At 41.2% G+C, this 11,090-nt stretch overlaps 1 long non-coding RNA gene across 1 annotated transcript in view; it reads left to right on the top strand.

The window, feature by feature from the left end:
• LOC104852210 overlaps positions 1-9,100 on the top strand; it is a 71,254-nt gene extending 62,154 nt beyond the window's left edge. Inside the window, exon 7 of the long non-coding RNA XR_004517453.1 lies at positions 8,723-9,100. This is a non-coding gene — a long non-coding RNA (uncharacterized LOC104852210). The remainder of the gene's footprint in view (positions 1-8,722) is intronic.
• The last annotated feature ends 1,990 nt before the right edge of the window (positions 9,101-11,090 follow it).

The raw sequence follows: 11,090 nt of genomic DNA, 5'->3' as shown, positions 1-11,090 counted from the left end.
TTTTTTTTTTTTTTTTTTTTTTGAGACAAGATCTCCCTGTGTAGTTCAGGCTGGGCTTGAGATCATTAAGGCTGGCCTCGAACTCAGAGCAATCCTCCTATCTCTGCCTCCCGAGTGCTAAAATTACAGGCATGGTGGCCACCATGCATGCCTCCCCCCAAAAGAATGAATTTTTAAGTTAAATACAAAAAAATGAGACAATGAATTACATAATTAATGATCAGCAATACCAATAAATGCTATGAAGGGAAAATTCAAAGTACTGTGGCAGATACTACAAGAGGATTTATTAGGGACTTGTAACCAGAATCTTTGTGGACGGCTGCTCCCCTTAATGAGATTTTAAATCTGGCTGTGGGCAGGGAGAACTTGAGTATTTTGAAAGCCCCTCCTGGTGCTTCTGGCCACCTGTCCAGCCTGATTCCTTTGTAAAAACCCTAAACCACACCCTGGAGCGCCATTCCTGAGCAAGTCAAAAAGCCAGCACAGAGAGCTACTGTGGCCTCCAGCACTTCTTCCCAGCCCAATGTGTCTGATGAGCAACAAGCAGCAACTGCCTACAGGACTGCGAGTGGAGAAGGGGGTGACCTCAAGTTTTCACCATTGAGGATGCTGACTTTCCACGAAACTTGAATTCTAGGCACACTTTTCCCAAAATGTAAAAAATGTTCACCTTTTCATCAAAAACCACGAAGAATGGCATACCCTTTAACTCAACACTCCACTCTGGGAATTTAAGAATGAATTCAACCAAAGAATATAGCTATATACTCTAAATTGTCATTTTAGTGTTAAGTATGATAACAAAGAGGAAAAAAAGCAATCTATTTTATGGTTGGCCAACATTTAGGTAGATTGTGATAGATGAACTTTTTGGAATTACTAACTCATGGCCCTTGTGTCACCTGTGGAAAGATATGAAGTAAAGACAAGTAAAAAAGGCAGAATACAAAACGATACGTCTGTACAAAAATGGGTATATAAACCACAGGTGAAAAGGCAAAATGGAAAATGTAATGGGTTAGATAGGGTGGTGGAACCACAGGACAGAAACTCAGCTTGAACTGACTTAAGCAAGAGGAAGGAGGTGCATTGTCGCAGATAATCAAGGCTTATGTAGGGCAGGGGTGACATGGACTTTAGCGAAGTCACAAATTGCCATTGGACTTCCTAATCCTCTGTTTTCACATGCCACTGCAGGGAAGCCTTTTTATCTCACCGTGTTTCTGCCCCGCCCCCCCAATGCACATTCTCATATTTTGTAGTCAGGCTGAAGGTGCCCGCTTACCTCTCGGCCCCATTTAAGAAAGCTTGTGATTGGCCTGGTGTGCTCACAGGCCATGAAGATTGGTACCCAGTGCTCAACCACCCCTTGTGATCAAAGGATCTAGGCCAGTTAAGAAGACAATAAGAACTGGAATATAGTGTGGTGATAGCGGGCCCTAGGTTTGATTCTTAGTATAGCGAAAAAGAGAGAGGGAGAGGAGGAGGAGGAGGAGGAGCAGGAGGAGGAGAAGGAGCAGGAAGAGGAGGGGGAGGAGGAAGAAGAAGAAGAAGAAGGAAAGAAAGAAAGAGAAAGAGAAAGTAACTTGCTTTAGTATCCTGTGTTTAGGGGAGTCAGGGAAGCATTCCCCTAAGAGGGATGAGCTCATGGTGGAAATCAATGTCTACGGTCCAATTTAACTTTCAGAAAGTCATCTTCTTCCACTCTCAATAGCGAACTGAGATTTTCAGATGAAATGCTGGAAATAGTACTACAATGAGGGCCAGGAAAGTAGATTCCAGTACTGGCTGTGCTATGAATAAGCTGTATGACCTTGGACCAGTTGCTAAATGTCTCTGGATTTCAGTTTCCTCGTGCCTGCCAGAATACTGCAGTCTCTATGATGGCAAGAAAGAGGTCTGTCTGAAATGGAGATTCAGTTGGGAGCAGCTGTAAAACTTGGGTTGGACAAAGGGACAAGTTCAATTGGGATATGGCTGCAACAATGGCCTCAGGGCCTCTGGGGAGTTCTGGGCCTAAGACAGTCTTTCAGGGTTGTCACAAATTTCAGCAAGCCGGTCTGTGTGGGAACCCCATTGATTATGCCCAAAGCAGGCTGTGAGCAGAGCAGGCTGTAAAGTGTTAATCCTACAATTTGCTTGTTTTGAGAAGCAAGTTGAACTAAAGCCTACATAACTAGATAACATGGCAGCCTAGTTCATAGTGTCTTGCACCCAAATTCTGTTCCCAAAATTAAAAACTTCTTTACTAAAAAGACAAGGTTAATTATTAACCACAACCTATATTTTGTCTGTTCTGTTCCTAATTCAAGAATGCTTTGTCTCTTCCTTTATAAGCCTTGCCTGCATCAGCAATGTATCACTAGCAATTACACGTATCCCCTTTACTCTGACCTAACTTGTGATGTCACTAGTAAGTATCAACAGCTTTGGCTGGGCAGGGTCTTTGCTGTTTAGCACTGGCCATCCTGGCTCCCCAAAACTCTATCTCTGTGTCTTTCTTCTCACCTTTTGTTGCAGCACTAAGCAGGAGATTGGGATCTGCCATGAGGGTCCCAAAAGGCCTGGCCTTTATATACCCAAGTAAACCACAGTCACTGGATGTGGGCTGAACCAATGAGAGGCAGAGAGATTCAACTGTGTGCTAACTACAACCAATTGGCCCAGCTGCTGGTCTTTTTGTTTGGTTTGGTTTGGTTTGGCTTTTTTGTCTGCTTGTTTTTGAGACAGGGTCTCACTATGTAGTTGAGACTGACCTGGAACTCACTGTGTAGCCTAGGCTGGTCTCAAACTCACAGTGATCCTCCTGCCTCAGCCTCCTGAGTGCTAGGATTACAGGTATGTGTCACCTTGTCCAGCTGAAGGTTATTTAAATTAATAAAAATTAAGTAAAATTTAAAATTCAGTTCCTTAATCACACTGACACATTTTAAGTCTTAACAGCCATATGTAGCTATTAGCTACCTTTTTTTTTTGGTACCAGGAATCAAACTCTGGACCTGGCACTTGTGAGGCAGGCAGTGGAACCACTGAACTAAGTCTCCGGCCCTTGGCTACCATTTTATACTGCAAATACAAAATTTTCCATCATCACAGAAAGTTCTATTGAATATCAGTGGTCTACCTCAATAGTTGCTTTCTTTACCTCCATTCGGTAAAAATCTAATATACTGCCATGAATTCTGGGTTTGTGTGTGTGTGTGTGTGTGTGTGTGTGTGCACGCGCGCGCGCGTGTGTGTGTGCTTTGTTTTTTGTTTTGTACCAGAGATCAAACTCAGGACCTTGCACTTATGAGGCAGGCGGCTGCACCACTGAGCTAAGACCCCAGCCCTCCCATGAATTCTCTTTCTCTGTTGTGGGCATGTTGAAACTAAAACCAAAATAAAAGGGGTAGGCAAAAAAGGTTGCCCTGAATCCAGTTTTCTTCTTGGAAATCCGGGCAGTATAGGGCAATCCTAAAATGGAAGAAGTCTGTTATTTCCTTCTGTTTTGCCATCTGGATCATCTGGACATAGCCAGGACAAAGGCCTCAGGCTCTGAAGTGTGCTCTGCTGTGATTCCCCGTAGCCAGTGAGGAACAACTATTTCTTCAAGTTCCCAACTGTCAAGAGCTTAACATTTGGCACCAGATTTATGTTCTTTTAAAAATACTTAGAAAAAAAAAAAGAAAAAAAAAAGACTTAGAATTTAGGCTTTAGTCTAAATCTGATATATTGAAATGGAGGGAGTTCTTTTGTTTGTTTGTTTTCTATTAATTTTTTACATGTTGACCTGTTATGTAATTGAAATTTTTGAGCATATATAAATGAAACATTCTTTCAATGAATTCCCATACAGCCATCAAGCAGTCTTAACAATGGTCAATTCATAGGCTCTTTTGTGTCCTTTTTATTTTCCTACGCACTCTCTCCACCAGGATTAAGTTGATGCAAATACCAGACATTACATCATTTCATTTGTAAATATTGTTCTATATATTTCTAAAAGATAGGGAGGCTTTTAAAAAATAATATTAAGCCCAATGCCATTGCAACACCTAAATAAAACCAGTAATTCCAACATCTTCAAGCACCAGTTACCAAACAAGGCCCATACAGTGCAAATGGTAGTGAGGTCTTTCAAGTCTTTAACCATTAAGTTTCTTTCCTTCTCTATTTTTATTCTTCACAAACTTTTGTTTTTAGAAGAAATAAGGTCATGGGCTAAGGTTGTAGTTCAGTGATACAGTGAGAGACCCTGAGTCCAATCAGCACAAGAGAGAGAGAAAGAAAAGAAGGGAGGGTGGAGGGAGGGAAGGAGAAAGAGAAAGGAAGAGAGAGAGAAAAGAAAGCAAAGAAGGAAGAAAAGAGTTTTCTACATATAAAGTTTTCCAGTTTGGACTTGTTCATGGCATCCCTGTGATACACTGTAACATGTCCCCTCTATTCCTTGTAAATGGGGAGGTAGACCTAGACTCTTAATCTGATTCACATTTGACTTTTTTCGTGTGAGACATTTTATATATTGGACTGTGTACTTGAAATTGATCAAAATCCCAGATAATAATATGATCAGTCATTGATAATCATTGTCTAGATCAATTACTTCAGGTTAGGCTACAAAACTGTGATATTTTAATTCTTTCATTTTTCTTCAATAACAAGAATACATCCTTCACTGTATGAAAAACAGAATAAAGACTTGATTTTTTTCTTCTTTATTACCAGTTTTCAAAAGATTAAGATGATTTCCTACCATCTTCCAGAAGGCTAAGCCTGTTTTTATTTACATAGTATTATTATGGTATAAACATATCTATGTATTTATTTATTTTCTGGTACTGGTGATCAAACTCAGGACCTTGTGCTTGTGAGGCAGACACGGTACCACTGAGCTAAATCCCTGGCCCTAAGTATACTTAAAGTGTTGCAATCTGTTGTAGTTCTTTTTCTTATACAGATTGTTCCATCTTTGGCACTTGGGAGAATCTTCAGGTTGGCTGGAGTAGACTCTATCTAGTGTAACAATATACACTCGCTTTCTAATGATTTTGCTTTGATAGCATCTTCCTTTCCCCTGCAAAGACACTATTCATTCATGATTGTGCAGTCTCAGAACTGGAGATGGGTCTTATGTATATGTGTGTATTGTACTGGGGATAGAACCCAGGGTATTCACAGTGAGCTACATTCCCAGCCCTTTTAGATTATTTATGTATGTTTGTTTGTTTGTTTTGTTTTTGTTTCTTATTTTGAGATAGGATCTCACTAAATTACCCAGACTAAATTCAAACTTGTGATCCTCCTGACTCAGCCTCCCAGAGTGCTGGGGTTACAGATGTATACCATCACACTCAGCCTTGAGATGTTTCTTATATAAGAAATCGGCGATACAGTCCTTGTGTCTTATTCACATAATGAATAATTTACACTTATTTATTTAACAAATAGATCTTTTGTTTGCTTTTTTGTGGCACTGTGAATTAAACACAGGGCCTCACACATGCTAGGCAAATAAGCTTTCTACCGCTGTGAACTACACCCCAGCCATAACAAATAGTTTCAGATAGAACGACAAGGTATAATTGTTTGACTGTAATTCACCATCCAACAGGAAAGACAGACTATAAGAAATTATATTTATAGTTCTATGTAAGTGTCCTAAGTGCTCTGTGGTGAAAAGGGCCATGAAATAAAGGAGAGGATGCAATGAGAGTATAACACCTGAGTTGAGGTGTGAGGATAGCCTTTCCTGAGGAAGCAAGAAGCCAAACTGTGAAGGAGAAGGTGATAAGGTCACAGTGTGTGGGAAGGGTGGAGGTGGGGAGGTACTTTTAGTACATTCAACGAGCAGAGAGGCAGCAACCCAGACTGTGGGAAATGAGGAAGGGGAAGCTGAAAATATATGCCAAAGGCAAACTGTGCAAGGCCTGGGGATAACTTTAAACTTTCCAGCCAGATGTGGCGCACACCTGTAATCCCAGCACTCGGGAGGCTGAGGCAACAGGATCGCTGCGAGTTCAAGGCCAGCCTGGGCTACATAGTGAGCTCAAGTCCAGCCTGAACTACACAGTGAGGGGCTGGGGATTTAGTTCAGTGGCACTGTGCCTGCCTCACAAGCACAAGGTCCTGAGTTTGACCCCTGGTACTGCAAAAACAGAAAAGCCAAAAAATATATAGTGAGACTCTGTCTCAAAAACAAAAACAAAAACAAAAACAAAAATAAAAGATAAGGAAGCCCATTTTCACCATTGTCATTTAAAGTTATTCTAGATGTATTAGTGCAGTTGCATAAAAGGAACAAATTCATAACATCAAAACTTGAAAGAAAACAGGCCGGGGATTTAGCTCAGTGGTGCTGCCGCCTGCCTTGAACGTACAAGGTCCCGAGTGTGACCCCCGGTACAAGGAAAAAAAAACTTGAAAAAAAGAGTTATAAAATACCACCATTTTTAGATGAAATGATTGTGTATCCATAACACTCAAGGCAATCAAGTGGAAAATCTACCATAAATTGAAAGAATTCAATTAATGTGTACAAACCAATAGCCTTTATATATACAAAGACATATATAGTGGGAAAAAAGATGCTCTTTATAATGGCAACAATGAAAACAAAAATAAATTCCCACAATAAATTTGCCAGGAAAGGTATAAGATCTATATGATGAAAAGTTTAAATATTCCTCAGAAACACAAAGATGGAAAGGGCTACCTTGTTCTTGGATAGACTAACAATCACAAAACATCAATTCTCCTTACATAAGTCTGCATGTTTAGAAACAGATCCACCCTTAGTTGCAATGGCAAATGTAGTTCAGGTAGATTGAGAAGTAGAAACAGAAGCCAAAGGGCGGTACGTAAAGTTAGCTGAGGGGTGGAGAAAGAACAGCATGAGCAAAGACGTGGGGGAATATTCATTATATCAAAGGGGCCGATGTCAGGATGGGTTTGAAGGTGTGAGCTCAGGAACGGTGAGCTGGAGACAGCAGCACGTCAGGAAGAACAGCTGCCCTCAGAGCGGGTGGTGCTGGCTAGTATTTCCTTCTGGAGGGAAGTATCCAGACCTGCCCTGAGTCTCTGAAGAGGCAGAACAGGGTTCTCCGCTGCTCCCTTTCAAGTAACACTTAACGCCAACTAAATGTTCTTGACTATGGCCCGAGATCGCTGGTCTGGGGGACCTTGCGCCTTCCTAGCTGCATGGCTCCTACTGCATGTTGGTAACTTTTCAGCCCTCCATAGGATCTATGCAGTTCTTTCCTCAAGATGTCCCCACTCTTCATACCAGCAGAGACGAACTTGGCATTGTTTATTCAGTAGGCAGGAAGGAGTGAGGGAGTCTCCACTCTCCCGAGGACCGGATGCATGGAGGCAGAGCCACGCCTCGTAGGAGTGCAGCTGGTGATTCGACACAGAAGGAAGCTCAGCTGACATTCGAATAAGGCCCTGACTTTGCTATCCAGTGTCCTACCTGACAAAATTAGAAGTCCCAATTTAATGTACCCAGTGAGTGCCTGGTTGCTCCCAGAAGCCTGGGCCCTGAGAAGGTGATGTGGAAGTTCTCTTTCTTGGCAAAAGCACTAGTGCTTTGTGAGCCTCCAGATAAAGCTGTTAGAATCTATTTATGAAAATCAGGCCAGTCTGGCTGTGTTTATTGAGAGTGGCCAGTTGAGGATGAGGAAGAGTTTTCAATCAGTTCATGCATAGATATTTATTGAGTGCTCACCACATGCCAAGTTGGGTTCTATGTGGTAGGGAGAACAGAAATGAGCCAAGGAACCAATACCGCGCTCACAAGGCTTACATTCTGGTTGCGGGGAGACAGACAATAAATATAATGGACATAACAGTATCAGAAGGTTGTATGTACTGAAGTTTCTGTTGATATAGAAAAATGTCCACATGGAGCCAGGGATTTGGCTCTGTGGCACCGCACCTGTCTCGAAAGCTCAAGGTCCTGAGTTCAATCCCGGTACGCCCCCCAAAAAGAAAGAAAGAAAGAAAGAAAAATGTCTACAGGACATTTTTAGGACACCAGTAAGACATTGGTAGAGGGTGGAAAAGGAGATGGGCCCTATGTCAGATAGAGCAGTCGGTGAAGAGCTTTCTAGCTGGGTGTGGTGGCACACACCTGTAATCTCAGCACTTGGGTGGCTGAGGCAGGAGGATCTCTGTGAGTTCGAGACCAGCCTGGGCTACATAGTGAATTCCAGGTCAGTCTCAACTACAGAGTGAGACCCTGTCTCAAAAAACCAAAACCAAAAAAAAAAAAGAGAGAGCTTTCTGAGAAGCTAACGTTTAAGCTGAATTCTGAAAGGGAGCCAGCCATGTGCAGAGGGTAAGACGGGACAAGATATTACAATGGCTTGAGTGAGGCAAGAATTGGGAATGTTTGAAAAACAGAAAAGATCAATCTCTGTGGTGCACAGTGTTAGGTGGGTGATCCTAGTGCAACCTGGGGAGGCAGGCATGCCCTGATAAGGATGGGACTTCCTTAGCTCACCGTGCTCACTGGGCACCGCCGTCTGTTCTGCCCACTCAGAGCTCACTGCCTAACATAGCAGCCCCAGCACACAGAAAAGACATTTTAAGATCTCCAGCGTGGCCAAAACAGAAGTGATCAAGTCTGCACTCTAAAGGTCATGCCTAGCACTCCTCAGGGAGCTTCTGGGATTTTCACTCGGGTCATTCACTTTCATGATAAATACCTTTTTAATAACTGTCCTTATCTGGTTTCCAGGCCCACAGCAGATTATAAGCCACGGATTCAAAGGGAGAGAGGACAGTCACCCTCTTCAGCTGACATTTTAATTCTGCAATTCATTTTGCGTGGAAACTACCTTCCTCTATGACTGACCTCATCCGATCGTGCAAGAACTCTAGGGGTAAGCCAGGCCCCTATTTATTTATGCTTCTACACCAAGATGTATACTGTACCATTTATGTTTATGTTGTGTTACTGTACTGGGTATAATAAGAAGGACACTGATACACATTAGTAGTCCTGTGTACAAATCTGATCCCACCATTCATAACTGTCCCCACAAGACTGAGAATTATTTAAGGACATATGTCTTAGTTCTGTTTGAATTTTTCCATAACCCATGCCCCTACTCCAAGCCTAGGGAAATGATGGTCACATAATATTGCTTGATAAATGGATTTTAAACAAATAAATGAAAAGATGATCTTGGGTAAGTTATCCTCTCTGATCCTCAGTTATCTCAAATAACATCCCTACCTCAAGGGCTTGCTTGGAATATTTAAAAACATAACTCTGTAGAAATAAAAATGTTAAGTATAAAATAGAACTTAAATTTAAAATATTTTGCTATTGGGGGCTAAATTCGCCGTGTTCTTAAAGGGTCAAGGGAACCTTAGGTCCTTGTGTCTACTACTCGAGTAGTTGCCACTAGATGGCAATATTTTCTTAAAGCACATGAAGGCATTTTTTTTGAGTCTCCACTCCAGTGGTCTTCTGATGGGCCCTGAATAACAAAAGCTTTCCAGGAGTGTTCAATTATTGAGAGCTTTGAGGTAATTGGTGCAACAATACTCATCTTCTGTGTGTCCGCTTTCCTATAACCAACCTTCCTGAAGAAGAGCCTGTGTTCACAATATCCCTTCTCCAACTTTGCGAAAGATAGGCATACCCATTATTTACCTCAAATTTGATTTTATGGCACCATTAGGTGAATGATATATACAGAGGTATCAAACATAGAGGAAATCTCCTTCAATGATTAACAAAAAAACTAGTCTTACCTTTGATATACGTTTGTTAAGAGTGATCTTTGGCTTTAGTAATGGGTTATTGGACTTGTCTTTTTTGTTGTTGTTTTTGTTTGTTTGTTTGTTTGTTTTTTGAGACAGGGTCTCACTATGTAGTGGAGACTGACCTGGAACTCACTATGTAGCCCAGGCTGGTCTCAAACTCACAATGATCCCCCTGCCTCAGCCTCCCAAGTGCTAGGATTACAGGTGTGCTTCACCACGCCCAGCTGGATTTGTAATTGTTATGAGCTGAGTAAAATATACAGTACAGTGGAATGGCAGGAACAAGGGCGTTTTCATCCCCTAAGAATCATCAAAGAAAGCATTGATATTAAGGAAGCAAACAGTATTGTTTTTTAAAATACCAAATGTTTTTTCACAGGCTTAAATATAATTATTTTCAGCTATTCTCAATACCTATCCCAAAGTCATGTCAATAGAAATAGTAAAATAGAAATATGTTGAAGTGGCCAAAAGAGTCGATTATTTCATTTTTAACAATATTTTTGTGGTACTGGGAATTAAACCCAGGGCCTCGGGCATGCTTAGAACGTGTTCTACCACTGAGCTACATCCAGAACCTTTTTTCATTTTTCATTTTGAGGTAGTCTCCCTGAGTTTCCCAGGCTGGCCAAGAACGTGCAATCTTCCTGCTTCACGGTTGGTGATCAAACTCATAGCCTTACACATGCGAGGCAAACACTGTCACTGAGCTACACTCCCAGTCTTCGTTGATTATTTTAAATGTAACTAAAATATTTCCTAGGATCAGCTGGATGTGGTCCTGCATGCCTATAATCCCAGCACTTAGGAGGCTAAGGCAGGAAGACTGTTGTGAGTTCAAGGCCAGCCTGGGCTACACAGTGAGCCCAAAACCAGCCTGAACTACATAGCAAGACCCTCTCTTAAAAACAACAACAACAAAAATTTTCTAGGATCATTAAATTTGTCATGAGGGCCAGGGATTTAGTTCAGTGGTTCCATTGACTGCCTCGCAAGCACAAGGTCCCAAATTCAATCCTGAGTACCAAAAAAAAATTTGTCATGACACATTAGCTAAAACAAGCTAATAAAGCTTTTGTATGACCTCTTTGAAATTTGTTGTGTTACTTAATAATATAAAATATTTGTATAAAATCATATGATAAAATATTCCAGTATTAGCTTATTTTTATCTTTATCTATTTCCTACTATAGAAATTGTTTATTGCCCACTAACAAAAATCCAATTATATGTTATATACTAGATCAACTCATGTTTTGCAGTCCATTTCTTTAAACTCATGGGAAAAGTTTACATCCAGCTTATTACTTTTTTTTTTTTTTTTTTTTTC

Source organism: Fukomys damarensis, unplaced genomic scaffold, assembly GCF_012274545.1.
Source record: "Fukomys damarensis isolate Sample0158 unplaced genomic scaffold, DMR_v1.0_HiC HiC_scaffold_2, whole genome shotgun sequence".
Classification (NCBI taxonomy): Eukaryota; Metazoa; Chordata; class Mammalia; order Rodentia; family Bathyergidae; genus Fukomys; species Fukomys damarensis.
Note: the sequence above shows the minus strand (reverse complement) of the source record. Positions and strands in the feature narration are given on the sequence as shown.